Raw genomic sequence first — 16890 nt, 5'->3', positions numbered from 1 at the left:
CCGGGTCGCGCCTGGCTGGGGTCGGTGGCGGAGCGCGGCCCCCGGGCCGGTCCTGCCCGCTCGGCCGCAGCGCATCCGCCAGGGCTTCGGCGGGGCGCGCCGGGAATAAACGCACAGCTTGCGCTCAAGGATGGGCAAAGCGTTTTTGTTGAACACCCTGTTCCTAAATCCCGCTGGGGGAAGCGCGTTCATAAAGCGAGCCAGAAGTTAGGCTCCTGCTCCCTAAGAAAAGGGAGCTAGAAACAAGAATTAAGGAAACAGGAGAAACGGGGTGAAGCGGTTGTTGGTAAGAGGTAGCAAACTTCTCTTYGGAGAGAAGAACTTTCGACGCCAAGGACCTTTGGAGGGTTCCAGGACGGCGACTGAATTTCCACTTTGCTAAGCATGCACTGCTTGACTTTCACTTTTCCTTTGTGTGGGAGACAAAAGTAGGCGCAGAAGCCTCCACGGTAATAAGTTGATCAGAAAGAGTCACCACTGTCGGACTGCTGGGACAGTGTTGAAGACTGCAGGGTTGCAGAGGAGAGGGGGAAGTGGCGGTGTGTCCTCTGGCACGTGGACCGTCCAGTGGCGTCCCAGCAATTTGTCAGTGAATCTGGATTATAAAGTTGCCACCCGTCACAGTGTTCGTATTTCTACTCTTGGTAGAGTGGTTTGAAATGCACGCAGTGTGAGGCCTGAGAAAATATCAGAATCACATCCAAAATCCCCGAAGAAAATGAAGTTTGCCATGTAATGACAATTAGCCATAATTAGCCAGATCTGTAAATGTCCCCAAAGAGTACAACACACGGCTCAACTACCCCATAAAATTATGCAAGTGGCACACAAAGCTGAAATGCCTCTGTGCTTGCTGTGCTTTTTTTGTGCCGCTCTGAGGCTTTTCCCCTAGTTTTGTTACAGAATATGGAATATTTTTATAAGTCTGCTTCCCCTCAGGTGAACACTAGATTGCAGCATGCTGACTGATTCACATGCACAAAGAGAGCAACAAGATAATCAGTTGTACATTCGTATATGAGCTAAATAGAAATAAGTGCTAGAGRTGGCTGGATACTCCGTGTCTGTAGCTAGATGCAGTTAATGATCAGCATCTTCTGACAGCTTGGTTGCACCTCACCATTCAGGTGTGTGAGAGTGTGTGCTGTAACCATGCCCAGCTTTTTCGTTTGAAATACTGTGTTCAAAAGGTTATGCGGTGGCAGGGGAGTTTCTGCCTTGTGTGGGATGAAGTTGGTAGCGTGGCTACACAGATGGCAACAGCAGTTCTTTGCAAAGTGCTGCAAAGGCAGAGCTTGAATTTATTACTCKGGCGAGATTCCCATTATCTGTGAGGGGAGTTTTGTCCAAGGCAGGATCCTTGCGCTTTCTATTCTGTCACGACYGCGTCTCAAGGCCTGAAGAGGATCAGGTGTTAATTTTGCAGTGAAATAGAAGAAAGAACCCGGAGGCGATTCCGTTATTTCATGGTCCAGTTTTGCCTTGAGCTGCCTCAGTGTGATTCCTTTGATGAGAACGGCTTGGCATGGCTGTAACCGGGGCAGGAGTTGGCTCATAACTCAGCAAATCCCAGTGTACAGGTTAGGCTTACAACTGCAGACACACACCTCTTATTTTAGGAAGCACCTCCCAGGACTCTCGGCTTGAGTCTGCTCTATATGTAAAGCATTAAGAAACACGGCTCTTAGAATCAGGCTTGATATCCGCAGATGTTGCAGTGGATCACGGGAAGGAGAACGGTGACTCATTTAGCGTTTAATTCCTCCCCTCCTCCACAAATTCAGGCCAGATTTGCCTTCGCTTATACCCCACTGAAGCCAGAGGGTAGGACGTTGGTGTAAATCAGGCTGGGATTTAGAAACTGGAGTAGATCCTCCTTGCTTACCCCGCGGTTGTAACAGAAAGCAAGGACTGACATTGCACAGCGGTGTTGTCCTGCGCCATGCGGGACGGAGCAGAAATGAGGGATTGCTTCACTTGGTGAAGAGAGGCGAGGAGATGTGCTCCAAGCAGACGATGTGATGTTTGCTCTGAATGAAGAGCTGGGTCGCAGTGCGGGGGCAAGAAGACTGCTGTTTGCCTGCCTCCGGGCAGCATCTGCACCAGCCTTTCCAAACAAAGCTACCGGCAGCCGGTTAACTCCAGATAAAAACATCTAGCACAGGGTAGCTCCTTAGGGCTGGTGGCTGAGGGAGAATCGCTCTTAGCACCAGGATCTTTATGTGTCTCGAGTGGTAAACTTTCTGCTTGGTGAGCGTGCTCTTCTGGCTGTCTTAGCTAAAGGCCGCCCCAAGCAATCTCTGCGTTGAGGCGTGGTGGAGCTCCGAAGTAAGCGGCTGTGCCGCTGTCCTGTTGCATGCAATAGCCACGTTGCTGCAGAGGAAACGAGTTTGGCTGCTGATTTTCTTCCATCGATAGCAGGTTCTTCTATCCAGTCCAGTTTGGTGTTTTACATATTTTAGACCAACTGTGTATACAATACTAGAGTTTCAAGCTTAAGAGATCGAGTTCGCCTTGCCCCGCCAGCCTTATGACAGCGCAGGTTCGTTGGATTTGTTGCATTTACTCCGGTTTGCATCAGCGTTAGTGAAAACAGAATCGCTTGACCTTGTTTTTGTGCGTTTCCTAAAACGGTCAGTTGGTGTGAGCGTGGAAACAGAGATTTCAAGCCACGGTGTTTTTCCCGTAGCTCATAATAACCTCAGGAAAGCTGGTGCCTGCATGCTAAGCAGGAAGCAAGGTGCGCGTGTGGCTTTGAATGAAGTGGTTCTGTTCAGAAGCTACACTGCATTTTTCATCATTTTCCCCCCCTATCTGTTCTGATCTGTAACCTCTTTTTTTCTGGAGATGCCGCTTTGATCTTTAAAGAGAAGCGACGACAGGCAAGCCGCACAGAGGACAGGTTTCCCCGCCGCTCAGCACCCTCGGTCGAGACCAGATCTGCCGAAGGATTCAGCACCCAGCAGCTCCCCCCCCGTTTTAAAGCGGAGGACTCAACAGGCTGAGCGGTTCTGAAAGTCAGTCTCGTGGCGCTAGGGCTTTGCCCCGGCTTTGATCCTTGCTCTCATCGCCTTGCCGGCTGGCGCCGGGAGCGCTCCGCAGGCAGCCCTCCGCCTGGTCAATGAGCTCCCCGCTGCATTAAGGGGCAGCGCTCGCTCGCGTCAAAGCGCTTCCTCCTCGTGGGTCCCTGGCTGGAAGGAGGTTGCCGTAACAGGCCACGGAGCGCGGGAGTGATAACAGGGAAAGGCAGGACCTAATGAGCGGTGCCTTTGAGGAGGGAACACGCAGGTGGTTTCTTTGGAGTTTCCCGCTTTCTGTTTTGCGGGTGACGTGAAACCCAGGGCTTCTTTCAGGCCTGCCCTGCCCTTCCGCCTCTCTCGTTTGCTCCTGCCAGCCGGCGTCCTCGAGCTGGCTCGCAGGTGAGGAGAGGGCTCCGCTTTGCTTTCTCAGGGCTGTTGCTTTCAGTACGGAGTCTGTCTCAGTAAACGACAGTGGGAAATCTTACTGCGTTTTAAACCCCATCATCTTTTCTCCTTTGTGAGCTATCTGGAAGCCTGCGTGTTTTGATGGCTACAAGACAGATGTTTTCTTCAGTCTCGTTAGTGCAGAGAGATATGTTGATACCACATTGACGTGAGATCGTGAACACAGGCAAAAAAAGTGTGTGTTTCCAGGTGTATTAGATTTTTTTCTCCAGTTCCGGCTTAAACATGGTTTGCAACATTTTAGCTGCATCCTTGTCTCCAGTGAGGAAAGGAGTTCTTTCCTCTTCTCTGCTAGGGAACACCTAGTAAGGGCAGGAGAGTTKATAACTTTATTAATTAGAGCCTTTCCCGTCATGGTTAACTTYGTCCTGTTCATGTGTTAAAATTACAGGCTGCCCTGTCTGCGGTAGCATTTTACCCTGTGTTGAGCGGATGCGAACATCTTTGCGCTTTCCTAACGTGCATTTTCCCCATGCTACGTTAACCAGGCAAAGCTAACTATGGGCTAACAAAAGCTGTTTGGAAACTCATCTGTTTCTTCCACGGAGACGAGCTTTAAATAATAACGGAATGGGCAGATAGGACTTCAAAAGCTTTAAAAATGCCCTTCAGTTGTGTTAAGCTAATCTGGTTGAGCCAACATGTCTGAAGGAAGTCTCTGAAGAAAAGTCTGTCAGTCAGGGCAGAATTAAAGGCCTGGTTTATACTTTAAAAAAAGCTTTTCCAATGTAATTATTCTGGCTAGAAAAGATTATTTTTCTTTTTTTTCTTTACTGAAATAGCAATACCAATAGATGACCTTGCTGTGGGCATAGCTATATTAGTTTAGAAGTGCTTTTAAACGAGGGTAGCTTATTTCTGCTTTCCAAACCGGAGGCTTGGTGTACATTTAAGAAGTTTTGCYGACATAGTTACCCGTCCATGAGTGGAGAGAAGTTGCTCTCCCTGCCACCATAGCTGTGTCAGCAGAAGTCCTAGTGGAGATGCAGTTACCAGCAAAAACCCAACGACAAGAAGAGCAACAGTTCTTCTGTGGGGCGAGCTGATTTGAGCTGCGCTGGCGAATGCAGCTGGATGGGCGCTCGCCTTGCAAACAGCTGCGGCAGCTGAAGGCGCGAGCAGCCCTTAGCGGCTCACAGCCGCTGGCGGTGATGCACCGGTGGCGTATCGCGCTTCTATATGCGCGTGAGAGCAGCTGGTGTCCACGCGGGTAGGGACTGGTACCGCTGCGTTGCTGCTCAGCTGAAATACCAGTCTGGGCCCTTGCTYTTCATCACCTTGCCCGGCCTTTTGTTGTCTGTCCCGTCACTCGTTGGAGCTGGGGCAATGCCACCTGTGTGGCCTCTCTGTTCCGGAAGCGGGGACATGGAGGGCCTGGAAGTAGACTCTGTTCCTCCCGGTTTTCCCTTGCARAGTGCTCTAGCAGAGCAGGTGCCTGTGTGTGTTGGGTCGTTGGGTAAGGAAAGGGGATGCGAGGAGATGCTAGAAGAAGAGGTTTCACAGTAGAGCAAGAGCATAAGGACCCAGTACTACATCCTTCTCTACCATCCGTGGTGGAAGAAAACTTCCAGGGACAGATCCTGCCCCTTTCAGCGAGATCAGATTGACGGGGAAGGGTGGGTGTTACTCATATTCCCCCCAGCTCTGAAGAGCTGTCCTCTCTGGTGGTGGGTGTTTCGCTGTGTTGTGAGAGGTTCAAGGTGTCTGTTCAGGTGCTTAAAGACACGTTTGCTGGAGATTTCCCCCTTCCGCAGCTTTGTCCCGGGAGCCAGAAAAAGTCGCCAGCGAAAGGCTCCCCTCGCTGCCTGCGTCTCGGGTGGCTGAGGGAGAAGTCACCGGAATCCGTCCTTCCTCAGCGTGTGGGCAGGCACATCCCGTAGGTGACTGCYGGTGACAAGCCGAAGTGGTAAAGGGAGTCTGAAAGGGAGTGAAAGAGTTTGCTGTAGCCCTGTTGGCTTCGCTTGGCTGCCAAGCTCTGTGAAACGCGTATAAATCCAGAATAAACTGTGCTTGTAAAAGCGCTTTGTACTAGTATCACTGTGTCCAAAATAGAAAGGCTTTTCCTGCTTTTAATTAAAAATTTCGAGTATAGGCAGAGTATCAAGGACATCCAGTGTATCCTCTTTTCAAGTAGGAAACGTTCTTCCAGGAGGATTCCTGTTTCCTTAATGCCAAGCCCGATGCTCAGCGTTGTCCTGCCGCCTGCCTCCGTACCAGCAGGTTTTGCCTGAGTTTACATTTAAGAATAGTTTTGCTCCGTGGAGGAATCACGGTTCAAAAACGCTGCCTGACACAAAGCGCAGGCAGCTACCGAACAAGAAGAGCCGATACAGTGCTGGGCTGAGCTGCTTGTGCGGGTAAGGGCCTGGCTTGGGGGTTGGAGGTGGGCTATTAAATATTGAATCCATCCTTTTCAGTGCTGTAGCTCCTCAAGGGAGAGCTCTCCYAGGCAGGGATGAGCAGTGTCAGTTTAGGACAAGAAGGCAGTGAGCGGGATGGGTTGCTCGAGCAGAAAATGCAGGTCCACGTCAGCCTGCTTGTGGCTGATCATCCTGGAGAAACGGCACGYGGCAAAGGGAGGACGTTTGCAGGTGGCACGGCTAGGGAGGAAGTAAATATGGAGCAAGATAACCGGGCTGACATGGATAAACTCAGAATAAAGGCAGGTAAGTGACTTATCCCGCTTGTTACAGGGAAATGTAAGTTATGCAAACAAGGATAAAAATGTCCAAAGGGATTATTTCTTCTTGGGTCAGATAGGCCATTGCACGAACCAGGRGAGGTTATGAGCTTGCAGTGGCTACAGCATTCGAAACCGGCAGCAGAGAATTTGGGATCTGAGCAGGTTGAGGTAAGTAGAAATAATGGTGATGTATTTTGGCGTGTTGATTGGCGAAAGTGAACCCTGGTCTCCCCAGTAATATTGRCCGTGACCTGCTGATGCGTTTGAACACAGCCATGAGTGCTGCGAAAAGTCGTGATTTTTTTTTTTTTCTTTTCCTTTTTAAGCTTGARCTCCTGGATTCCTGAGACTCTCAGACTCTTGAGACGCTCTCTTCTTCCTCTCAAATTACATTTCCAGGCCTTGCGATTTCAGAAGGAAATTTTAATATGCGATTTCTCCCAAAGGCTCAAAGCCAGGAGGCAAATAACCCAAAGATTTTATCCAACTGCAGTGGTAACTGGGGATGTTTCGTACTGCCGATCGCAAATGTTCAGAAGCTGTAGTCAGATCCTCTCAAAAATCATAAAATTGTTTCAAGAAATGGGAAGCTAAGCATGCACATACATATGTAGCAGACTTTAGAAGGATTAATGGGTTTCAAAACTACATGCTTCATCCAGTTGTTGATTTGGGAATTGAAGGTCTGTCTGTTGCAATATCAAGAGGTAGATACTGAAACAACTTTTGGTGGTGAGAAGTGAATGCAGATGCCCAAATGCCTTTGACGTTAAAGCTATGCCTTGCATCGGAATAAACCCAAGTTCTTGGTGCTGCGTTAGCTCAGCCCAGGTGTGGGCAGCTGGGCAGCAAAGCCGTGTCGTCTTTACTGTTTCTTTCCTGTAGTTTAATTTATCCTCTCTTTTTATCTAGATTCCTGGGGTTTTATCCCATGTGGTTTTTGTCCTGCTGCCCTTAACTGAAATTCATTCCCCATGAATTTTGCCTTAGACCCAAGGAAAGGAGCTGTGGGACGGCACTGGAGGCCTKTTAGTGCTGGCCGGCTGGTATCTGCCCTGTGTAGGGTGGGAAGTACCAGCCACGTCTGCGTTAGCTAGCACACGCCGGCCGGGAGGTTTCTGGGGTTGGCACAGGCAGCAGGAGGGACGGTAGAGCTACACTAGATAGGAAATGGGTGTTTAAATCACTTGGATTTGGGGGGGGGGGCTCTGAGAGAATTTGACATAAATTTTTTGATGCATTTCTTACGTCGAGGCGAGATAGCAAATCGTACAGCCATCGAGTGCGGTTTTATCAGCGTAAGGGAGAGGATCAGTATTCAGGAGACTGAAATGTTAACAGCCAGACTGCTAACTGGTTTGTATGACCCAATCCAGGATCCTGCTGGCCTATAAGTTTGAGCATAAAACTCCAGATTGCAAGAACATAAAGCACAACTCTAAATATTTTATTAATTGAGCAGCAGCATTAATATTTGTGAGATTAAATCAACATCCAGAATGCTTTGAACTGCTAAGACATTTGGCGTTTTTAATTGCATACTTGTGCGTAATAGCCTTTGTCAACTAGYCTGTGTTTTAAATTTTCCGGAGCTGTGAATTCCATACGGCTGAAATGCTTTTGTTCTTTGCATTATTAGGAAAGGTATTTTTTTAGTACTGTTAGCATGTATTGTTTCAAACTGGTGCTTTAATGCCTCTTGAATATTCAAAGATGAGTGTTCGTAAGCAGGTGTCCCGTAGGATCTGGAGACATTGCATGGGATATTTAACCTTCTTTGCGAAACTTTGAGGATAAACAAAGAATGCTCCTTAAAAAAGAGGGACTTCACTGATAGGAAACGTGATGTAATATTTACTCTTGCTGTAATGCCAGATCCTGTAGCTTTTAGCGCGTGAGCGGAGCGCCGAGGTGAAGAGCCGTGCTGTCTTTTAATCAACTCCCCCCTTTACCGGGGAGACGCCACCGGTGAGCAAACAAACTGCTACTGAGCACATTTGCTGAAAATGTGTCTGCTTTGGCTGTTACGAATTTACAGTAGAAAGGGAGAGGTTAGCAGAGCCTCGGGCTTGCGTCATTTGAAAAGACCAGCAAGGGGTGATCGTATTCTGTCCTGGTTATATCCTCTTTGTTTTCCAGGCACCGCAAGTCGCGTTCCCCATCTGTTTTCAGATTGAGACTCGGAGGCGGTCGTGCCTGGGGCGCTCGGTGCCGAACTCCCGCATTTCGGGGGTTCCTTTGGGGGCTGCCGGTGCTGCGGTTGCTCTTGTGTTTCTGAGAGCTTAGCGTCGTTCCTGGTGCAGCGTGAGGTGGAGAGCACGCTGGCTTTAACCGTTCAGAGCTCCTCTTGAAAACCTGCTTGTTTGGTATCTTCTCAAATCCTCAAAGAGGTTCTTTAGAGACGTATTTTATCTTTTTCCCGCTCCTGTGCGACGGCAGACTAGACTTTTACCTGCTGCCGAGGATGCAAACGCCGCTGCTTTAGGCGTGTGGCCAGGTTATATTGCTGCTGCTGCTGCTTTTTGTCCTGGAGTTGGGGCTCGAGGCTGCCGTCGGGAACGGCACGCGACCCGGAGATCAGCTCGCCCCCCGGCAAGCCTGCCACCTTAAATCCGGCGCCCGGCGTTATCCCGGAGGCGATCTGGCTGCGGAGGACGAGGTCGGGAGGCGAGGAGGAGTCGGGTGGCTTTGTCCGCTCCAAGGCCCCGTTAGCCCCGCAAAGTTTTACCAGGCGACTTGCCTTTCTCCACCGGGCCTTTGTTCCCGGCCACGCTTCCGATGAAAGGCAGAAAACGGCAGCTTCTCCATTGGCTGAGGAAAACCACCTCCCCGCGCGACGCGGGCCCTTGACGGACGTGCGCTGCCGGCTGCGTGCCAGGGTGGACGCGCTCCGGTGGCATAGCTGTACCGGCAGCTGCGAGCCCCGGGCTCCTGCTCGTGGGGGGCTGTGTGCTGCCAAAACAGCCCCTCGCGATGGGGAGGCAGCACTGACAAAACCAGCTGGGACGGGGGATTTCCACCCTCTGCTGGGGAACGCACCTAGCTTAGCCATCTGGAGGATCACCGTTTTGAGCCGGTATTGCCTACTTAGTGGAGACAGGTAGGCCCCAAGGAAACGGTTCAGCTAGTCTGAGCTCGATGCCCGGAGCACCTAGGTTCAATACGGTTCCCCCCCGCAACGTGCTTGCTGAGCTGGCAGCACGGTTGTGTCAGCAGCTCGAAGCCAACGCGGGCTCTGGCAGCAAAACTGTGTGTTTTGGCCGAAGAGCCGATTGCAAGAGGCCCCCATCGTCTATGCGTATTTATGCATTGGATGCGCAGAGATATTTTAACTTATTTTTTAAACGACAAAAAACTCCCCAAGCAGAGGTTGGCGTGGAACTGCTGAGAGCAGCTCCTGATGCAACAGTGTCTGCTTTTAAAGAGAAATGTAAATTGTGACATGCAGCCCTGTGGTTCCCGCCGTCGTTCCCTGATGAGTCAGATATCTTAGCTTGCACTGGGATGGTAGTGCTGATGCGCTTGCTGATTGCTGCCAAAGCGAGGAGTCCACGCAGGGAGATGAGACAACATTCCTTGCCCCTGCTGGGGGCTCATTAACATTTTCTTGCTGGTGTATTATTAATTAAGCTAATTTTTATTGCACTGTAAGTATACATGGTGCTTTGCAAGCCCAGAACATAACCTGCTTTTCTCCCAAAGAGTTTCTGATATATATGTCGTGCAGTGTGCAAAATGAGCGTACTGGAAAAACTGACTGGGCTGTTGAATAKTGAAATAAGGTAAATGTGTTTTGATCTTTTTTTTTTTCCCCCTCACTTAGCAGATGCCCAGCTTCATGGCTGACTGGGGCTGGTGAATGTGGAGCTATATGAGGAGAGCGCTAAGGACTTGTAAATGCCCTGTACGCAGAATTAGTGCAGGCAGATAATGGGACTTAAGAGCACAGAGAGTTTGCAACATTGAGCCCCCTAAGATAGAAGATTACATAGAATAAAGTAGAGTATTGCATTAAAAAGAGTCTTGGGACTTGATCCGAAAACACAGGAATCGGTGGGGGATTTGGTGTCGGCTTCAGTGAGAGCGGGTTGCCTCCAGCGTACCCAAGCAATGGGGCGGTCAGCAATTTAAACAAAAGGAGTTGAAGAGCTGCCCAAGCARGGCTGGTCGTCTGAGTCTGCTTATGAGATTCAGAATCTGTCCCTGCTGAGAAGCCGCTGTGCCCGAAAGGGCTTGGTGGTCACGTTAAATGCCCTTGAATGAAATTCTCCTAGCTGGCATCACAGTGTGGGGTTTTGTCTACCGCAGACGTGCGGGACTTCCCGGCAGTCGGGAGCGCAGGATGCCCTAAAGGTGCAGCAGGGCGCTGAGCGGGGCCGGCGGGCCTGCRGATGGAAGGGTCCTCTTTGAACCTGCTGTTTCGGATCCGTTTGGGATCTGCGCGTTTGGAAGTAGCTGASTCTGCTAAGGTTACGTATGCACCTGCCTGTGCTCCTTCCTAGTTCTGCGAGCTGCCCTCTTTACCCTAACATGCCCCTTCGGTGCTGGTGGCGTCCCCCAGACGGAGCAGAAGACAGAGACTCCCATCCTTGACCGTCCCAGTCAATCCTGGGGCCGGATTCTCCAGTCTGTGCTATTTTCCAGGCTTTGTTGCTGGGATGGGTTGTTTGATGTCTTTCACCTAGTGATGCTTTTCCCATCTGGAAAAGGGAGGTAGCGATACAAGGTTATGAGGCCTGACTGGGCGATATCCTCACAATCCTTAGAAGCCTTTACCTTACAAGTGTGGTAGAAATGCAGAATGTTATTTTTTGAATATAGATGTTGCCTTCACTGGGTAAGAGATTGCAAGTTACCTAGGTCAAAAGTTTTACTGCTTTATATGTACTCTGGTTTCTGGCTTGCTGCCCTGAGATCWTGGGTGGACCTGATTAAAAGCAAAAAGAAATTTTTTTTTTAGAAGCACTCTTTAATGTGTGAAGTACTTGTGATCAGAGCTAGTATGACTCCAAACGTCCAGCACCTCTTTGGACTTCTGATACCGATGTTGGACTTTATTTTGAAACCATGATCCATAATCTTTCTAATGGTCTCTTATTCCATTCTGAAGTCAGGCTGATATATCGTATTCCAGCCTAATAGTTCTTGCAGAGATATTCTGGGGAGTAGTTAGCTTGTATCTTCAGATAGCTTTGAAGGAGAAAAGAACCTTGTGATAAGAACTTGTAACAATTTCTTAATGTGTATTTTCAAAAAACCCCAGACCAGAACAAACCGATGCAATTATGGTGTCTACTGTATGGTCATTCGGTGCCGCTTGCTAGGAGATCCACTTTTAAAAAACAAATCCACTTTGATAGCCTGTCACTGACTTTTCTGAAGCAAAATATTGTGTGGAAAGGTGTCACTTAGGGTAACTTCCCACTTTATTTGTTTACATCCATTTTTCTGACACTCTTTTTCCAAGAGCATAGCTGGAGATTCAGGCCTAGATTGGCGGTGTGGGTAAGTGGGGGAAGGAAGAGAAGTTCGGCCTTTTTTTTTTTTTTTTTGGAATAAGAAAAAGACCTTAATTATGGCACAAATTCACAACACTTCCTTTTATTCTGCCTGTGACAAAACCATGTGTTACGGTGTCCTGCTCAGCCTGGTAGGATTCACCACTTGGTGGGCCACCAAGGCATATCTTAGCTCCTAGCTCAACCTCATTGCTGGCTTTGTTTGGCTCTGGGCACTGGGGCGGGAAGCAGTATGTTGCACTGGGTAGTAGAAGTTAAATTGCAGGGAAAGAAGATCAAGCAGGATTGCTTTTTTCACTGCATCATCAGAGCTTTGTGAAGATTTGGCCATTGTAGGCTACATTTTCTGTTAACTGTCAATAGCCCGGGTTGTTGCATCACCTGAGGAGTAAAGGCGGGGAGGAAAGGGTCTCCTGTCTCTGCCAGCCGACATTAGCTGTCCTTTGATGATGTCAAAGATGTCATATGATACGTCAGATGTCCTGGGGTAGACACACCGGTGTCAATAGACTGCTTTTTCTGCATTGGTGTCCAGAGAAAGTTAAACATAAGCCATCCCTGCACATAAAATTCCAGCAATACAGTCATTTCCCCATTTCTTTCTACAGGGATCTGTGAATCAAAGTTTTTGTTGTTCATCATGCGAATTCAGGTGCTGTTTCCCAAAGCTCGTTTTTTTGTCTAATTCTTCACGCAGACACTGTCATTATCTTGGTGACGTGTCTCCTCCCCTTGCAGTCATCAGCTGCATGATGGTATTAAGCACGTCTGACTTTTTTGACAGTAGTATGCTGTATCTCTTTGCTGTGTTCTGGGCTGGGCAGCGTATGGGAGAGAAGTAGTTAAAATCTGTATATTTTCCAGTAGATCCTGTGAGTTGCTTATATGATGATACCAGCTTCTCCAAGGATGTGGTACCCAAAATCACATAAAAAACATTTCCTATTTGGACAGCACAGCGTACTGCCTCGTGAGTGTGCCAAATGGCCTGCCGAATGGCAGAGGTTATTTATACAAACTCAGCTCAGTGTGGGAATAAGCCCAGGTTGTCGCTTGTAATGGTACATTGCAGATCCAAATTGGATAGAAGAGAAATGCAACTGCACGCTACTGGGAGCTCTGTTCCGTAATTATGTAACCTGGATAGACAGGTAGAGTTTGATGTTGTACACATTTACATGTCTGAGTGGTAATTACTAATATGCCGTAGTATTCCATGTTTTAGGAAGAGCCAGGAATCAGGAGACGAGTCCTAGGTAGGGCATTTTAGACCAAGGTTGCTGGTTTTCAGCCTTCGGACTTGTAGAAATAACCATTGACTGGATGGTCATGACGGTTCCTTTGCCTGTTAAAGGCTAAGACTGTTAGTTGCATGGCCAGGGCTGCGCTGSGAGAGCTTGTTTACATACAGCTTTTAGCATGTACACGCAGAGCCTCTACAAATCCCGCTGTACAGGCAGTCAAAGACAAAGTTAGTACTTCTGTATCAGTTTAGCTAATTCATATGAAGACACGGGGCTTAGCCGTACCAATATAAGCATGTTTGCACTGGTTTAACTGTTACTGTGCTGCACGCCGTGTAAGCGTATAGAGCAAGGTTGTGTCTATGTTAGTGCAGGAGCATGTTTATGTTCGTGTAACTTTGGACATGCTTTGTGTAGTCCAAACAGGACACGTCCTTCAGTTAATTTTGTTTTTTTATTTTTTTAATCATATTGTTTCAGCTTCTGTAATTCCATGCATTTTTATTTCTGTGTGTTTGTGGGCTTTTTTTTTCTTTTTAGTAAGTCAAATGAGGAATAAGATATTTCAAAAACACGCAAGTGAAAAGCTGGAGCTAGATATCAGTCAAAGTGAGGCTGGACCCTATCCCGTTGCTTGTTTGCTTTGCATACCATATGGAAAGCACAGCGTTGAGCAAAACAGAGACAGTCCCAGAGCGTGGCGGAAGCACGAATTCTCCCCGCGTGGTGAGCAGGCGCACTGGGCTTGCTCTCTCCTTGGCCTTCAGCGTGAATCACATGAGGGGATGGTGAGAGATGCTAGGAAGCGTCTGAACATGGATAATTGCCTGTTTTGGAAGGCTGCATTCGCAGTTCTGTGCTGTCCATAACAGCCTTTCAAATGATATCAGGGGCTTTGGATCAAGTTGCAGCCAAATCCTGCAGTTTTACTGAGGGCAGGACTCTCGCAGAGCTCCCTGTGCGTTATGGCAGGCTTCAGACYATAGGGCTTGGCCATCTGTTTCCAAAGCAAGTCAGTCTCTTCGTGCTGTGATCCTGAGCGATTTATGTAACTTCTCCACCTTTGAATTTTAGTCGAGAAAGTGGAGGAAATAATGTTTGTCTTCCTTATTGCTCGGTTTGTAACTTGGTTTGTACAATGTGTTTGGAAGGTGCCAGTGTAAAAGTGCAGGCGTTACAAATGGCAGGTAAGGCTAGCTCTGATCAGGCTTTGAGCCTTACTTTCTTGAAAGCGGTACTGCCTTCGTTAAGCCATCCTACTCGTTTTCGTAAGCCAGCGTGAGAATTTTTGCCCTTTCTGGCCTCGCTGAACCATTTGCCTGAGCTTTGAAAAGGTTTTTTGCCTTTCATGCTTAAAGGTAGACGTCTGTAGGACTTCCTTTCTGTTACTTCTGCTTTGTTTGTATGAGCGGTTTTTAATCCCGTGCCAGTAGGGTGTAAATGTGTGTACAGCAAATATGACTACTGAAAGTGGCTTGCTTTCGTAGGTGCCTTTCAGCAGCTTTTTGGAAGTAGTTGTCACACCAAAGGTTGAAAGCCACTGGTGTAGGTGATAGGAAAGCCAGGCTTAGAGGGACAGCTTTCGATGACACTTCTAAATGAGATAGGATCAGCTTAAACAGTGTTTGTTTATCATGAGAGACAAATCAAAGTTAGTCAGGTCATTGTGAACAGAGTGGGCTAATCCATGTGTGTGTGAAGGACAAGGATCTTCTAAACCCTTTTAAAGTTCCCCAGTATCAAAACTGATGCTGCAGACAGTGTGATGCGGTGAGCACAAACTGCCGTGGATTGATTTTGACAGTAGGCTGTAATCACACAGAGGAAGCCTGCTGTTGACTGTCCTCCCCTTTCCCACACTCCAGTGGCTAATATTTATAATTAAAGCATCGTGCACGCATCTTTGGTGTAGTGTCTCCATGCTGAAGGTGTTAGAAGGGCCAAAGGAAAGTCCCTGAACAAGTCTGCTTTGAGGAGTACTGTATAAAACATCCATATTCATTGCAGCCACATGGGCCACTGATAGCCTTGAAAGATGACTGCAATATGGTGAGATCCCATGAAGAGACTTTTGTGTTCCCTCCCCAGTGAACTGCCTGAATTTAATCTGAATTGAATTTGTCCAATGAGGAGTGCTTTGGCTGGGCCTCTTTCTACAAAGACACCATGGTGAAAATACAGGTTGGGATTTACTTTGCCTTTACAGAACTGTCTGCCCCCTAATTCCTGCACCTGTGCACCTAAGCCAGCCTTAAGGGTCTCAGAGCATAATGGCATGTTCATGCTGAGCATGAAATAATAGATCATGAAGAGGAGCAGTGCTTTGGTCAGTCACGGGGCTCCTGATAAGAAATAGACATGGGGTTGAGCTGCCATAATTTCATATTGAGATGATGGATTTACTAAATTACCATTCTGCCCACCAAAAACATTTTATGTGGCAGTTTCCTTCTCCAAGGGAAGTGTCTTGGTCCCATTTTATGGTCTTGAGAACTCCTTGATAAAGTCCTCAGTGAGGCCATGGAGCCCTTCTTCCTTTTGTTCTAGTTTTCTAGTTCTAGTTTTCTAGAATTTGCTGCTGTAACAGTACTTTCAAACCCAAAGCAGGCGGGATCCTCGTCTGACGAAACCGTTTGATTTAAAACAAGGAAGCACGGCACAGTGGGTGATCATGAACTTCTGTGTAAAATGGTCACAACTCGAGASGAGAAGGAGGAATGGCAAGATATGATATCGTATCCTCTGGCCGCTGACATTGTTTTCGTCATAAAAGATCAGAAATACTCCTGCGTTGCTGCCTGAGTTATGATTTGTAATATTGCTGTATTATTTTCCTGTGGTGGTGGTGGGGAAACCCAGATTAGGCTGATCTTGTGTATCCACCAAAGCCAGGCCAATAGCAGGCAGGAGGGTCGCTCCCTAAATTGGGGGAAGGAACCATTTCCGTGGTTAGCAACTCCACCAGTTTTGCAGGCTTCTCTCTGCAGCTATACCGACCTTCTTACGGTCSGGATGCACTGCGACTTGCCATTCATTTGTACGTATGGAGGGGGAGCGAAAAAGGCACCGTATTTTATACCAGCAAAATGCAGGTATTGTGTGAAAATTATTCTGATAGGCTGCAAAACTTAGGAGCTCGCTGTCKCTCTGCAGTGCGGTTTGTGGGATCCTGTCAGCTGGTTTGGCATTTTGCGGCTTTACTATAAATGGTGATAGTGATACAGTATTTTGAGTTACCCCCCCCCCTTTTTTTTTTTTCCCTGAGTGCTCTTCCATGCTTTGCCATGGTGTTGCATACTAGACTGACAGTATAAAAGCCACCTGCAGATGCTCTGTGGGTAAGAAGAAGAAGAGAAATCCTTTTAGATTTTGGGCATACGTTCCCACAGCTTCCTGCTGTCCCGGCCACTGATGAAACAAAGAACCAAGTGCGCTGCAGGTAGCTAACAGATGAAAACCTTAGTAGGTTCCTCCACAAGGAGTGGAAACAGCTCAGTGTTGGACCCAGCCTTGGCAGGTATGATTGAAGTAATTCATTGTCTGCCCTCTTTCACTTGCCCGTCCCTCCCAAAGCTCTGAAAGCTGTTGAAAACTGAGGTGATTTAGACCATGTCCTTGGATGCCTGTGTTTTATCAGGCAAATGGAGTGTGAAGAGCGAATACCAACCAACTGGTTGATCCTGCTTCCATTGGGTCACCCCTTTTTGTTTAGATATCAAGCTCAAATTCTACTCTTTTGTTCTTCCAGCTAGATTCATTGAAGCTTCTCAGTCTGTAAGATTTGGTCATAGTCATTATACAAATGTGTGCCTTTGTGGGACCGGTGCTCATGTCAAATGAGGCCAGAAGCCCCGGTGCTCTATATTCTTTGGGAGTTGCCAATCCCCGTACTTAGAGATACTGTCTTCCCAAGGAAGATTTCTCCCTGGAAATTCTGTCTGTATCAAATGTGAGGATGT

The 16890-nt window shown here is 47.9% G+C and overlaps 1 protein-coding gene across 1 annotated transcript in view; it reads left to right on the top strand.

The window, feature by feature from the left end:
* Nucleotides 1-16890, top strand: part of EHMT1 (euchromatic histone lysine methyltransferase 1) — a 127633-nt gene that overhangs the window by 893 nt on the left and 109850 nt on the right. The window lies entirely within an intron of this gene.

This window comes from Apteryx rowi, unplaced genomic scaffold, assembly GCF_003343035.1.
Source record: "Apteryx rowi isolate R43461 unplaced genomic scaffold, aptRow1 scaffold_16, whole genome shotgun sequence".
In the NCBI taxonomy this organism is placed as follows: domain Eukaryota; kingdom Metazoa; phylum Chordata; class Aves; order Apterygiformes; family Apterygidae; genus Apteryx; species Apteryx rowi.
Note: the sequence above shows the minus strand (reverse complement) of the source record. Positions and strands in the feature narration are given on the sequence as shown.